This window comes from Mercenaria mercenaria, chromosome 3 (genome assembly GCF_021730395.1).
Source record: "Mercenaria mercenaria strain notata chromosome 3, MADL_Memer_1, whole genome shotgun sequence".
NCBI lineage: Eukaryota > Metazoa > Mollusca > Bivalvia > Venerida > Veneridae > Mercenaria > Mercenaria mercenaria.
The window spans coordinates 50,991,525-50,994,248 of NC_069363.1; positions in this window are offsets into that span (position 1 = coordinate 50,991,525).

Consider the following 2,724-nt stretch of genomic DNA (forward strand, 5'->3'; position numbering starts at 1 on the left):
AAAATCCAAACTTTGGCTCAGTATCTCCAAAACTTGTCAGTTTCAAGTTTCATAGATAGTAACTCCGTCACTTAAAACTTGTAACTGTAACAAATTATTATCCACGGCGTTTCATTACGATTTTAATTTTAAGATTTAAAGATATATGTAAATCTGATTAATTTTGAATCTTAAACTATTTCTTGAAGTAGCCGGATGATTTTTGTCCGTCAATTAAAGAGCAACACCACAGGTGGTACGTGTTTGTATAATGTTTATACTCCATGTTGTTTATATACACGCATTCTCATCAGCTGTAAAACTCAGGTAGGCGGAGCTTCATTACGTAGTAGGCGGGGTAAGCTAATTTGAGTGGATGAAACGCTTTCTTTATTAAAATATACAAAATATATTATTATTCTTAAAAAGTCAGATTTAATTACATAAATAGATCGCAATAAACGAATTATTACATCATTACATATATATAATTTCATAGGGTCTATTTCAGTTTAGTTCTAATAATCTGTTAAAAAGTTCAATCTGTTAAAAAGCATTTTTGTTTAACCAGTCCTGTGATATCAAATTATAAATTAATAAGAATCTAAACGAATTCATCTCTTAATAGTTTATCGATCCGGTAAATAAAAAAAGCCCCAGTTTTATTATTATTTTTTTTTTTTTTTGGTTTTTCATAATTGAAAACTTCTGACCGATAAGCTGCAAGCACAATGTGTGTTAATTTTTAGGACAAGAGACTATCATTCTCAAGATAATGTTTAAAACATTACTGACGCCGAAGTATGCGGATCCGAGCCTCGCCGTTGGCATGACCATGCCACCATAAGGTCACATTTTTATGAGAGTAGTTATTCTTTTGCTATAAACGTCTTTGAAATTGTGCAGGAGTTGGTGGCAGGACAGTGTCCAAACCATAACGACACTGTGAATATGTGCCCGTGTAAAAGTGCGTGTAGTAACTTCATTTACATATAAAAAAATAATGTATAAAGTAATCAAGTGGCTCACTCCAAGAATATACACGGTGTTGAGTGCTGATGTTTAAATTTTTAGAACACGCACGTCTAAATTTAGTAGTACATGCGCTTTTAGAAACAGATATAACAAATTATCCTATACAACAGGGCACCGTCCGTTTTTTTTATAGCTCATCTTAAAAATTACCTGAGTGTACATATTGACTATTTAAACCAAACTTTTTATATAAATTACGCTGATGAGATATGTCAATCAGTAGTATTTATTGAAATACTATGTCCATCCGAGATCATAAATACAACAAGAAACTAGACAAAAATGTGATAAAATAACAATTTATTTGATTAATTACACGCGCATAGCATGTTTGACCACACGTTCGATTGTGGTTCGGGATCATTGGTAGATATACTTACGGTCAATAGATCTTTTGCGCGGATATTCACCTACCAGTATATCACTTACAGCAGTGATTGTGCACTTTTCATAACCAAAGGAATAAATGTGATAAAATATGTCTGTCAAAACATGTTAAAATATTATTTTTTACCTATTTTAAGCTGTGGAAAAGTCTTTTTGAAAAGATATAAAACTAAAAAAAAAAGTTTAACATTTTGCTATTATCTATAATATATTTTCCATTGCAGCTTATTGGTTGTGGTACAAGCTTAAAAAATAAATTAGCCATATTTTTTTTTTGGACAAAAACAAACAAACAAACAAAAAAAGAAAAAAAAAAAAAACAATTATACAAGATAACAACTAAACAATAAAATTTAAACTAATGCCAATGATATGTCTCTTGTAATTCTTTAAAGAATGACCATTATAAACAATTAGTGTATTTTTAAAATGTATTGTATAATTTTATGCAACTTATTGTATATGGATTATATAAATAAAAAAAATAAAAAAATAAATATGTAACGTCACGTCAAAAAAACACACACAAAAAAACAAACAAACAAAAGAGCAATACTCAAAGACAAACGACCATGGCTTCGACCGGACACGATCCAGTTTTGTGCTATTTCCCATTCTACTTGTCAAATTATGGAAAACAAAAACAAAAAGATCAACTGTATAATTGTATGCATGTATGCAACAAATATTGCAATATAAAGAAGCCCCTTCTATTGCTATTACCGACCTGGGTCAAAATAGCAAAAAAAAAACAACAAAAAAACCAAAAAAAAAAACCAAACCCTCCCATCTCAGAAAGTAAGACAAAAAAAAAAAGACACTTGATTTTATCGGAGTCCTAAAGTACATTTCCTTAAGTTGATTTACGTTTAATTTCTCAAAAGTACATTTTGCATTTAGGTGTTTAGATGTCAGTTAAGATAATAAGATAAACAGTGTAACTGGATTCGGATCCAGAACTTAATTTACTGTAAAGGTCACTGCATGTATCGGATGCAGAGAACAACGACCTCAAACAAAATGTGTCGTGGCAATCCGTCACAGAGAACTTACGTCTTCAGACAAATGCCTCACTGTTCATGGCCTTGTTTCTACTAAGCTTAACCTACAAAAAATATGTGTAAGGTGCATCTAAAATTTATACCGTACATCAAAACTATGTCAACCGTTAAATTTAAATAATTTACTGTGCACTATACCCACACGAACATTTTTCAAGAAAGAAGGCGATATAATAATACTTTATTTTCAACTGATAACGGCGAGTTGTTTTAACTCTTATCATGCTGGACACAATTTATTCTGCCTTTGCGACCAGTGTAG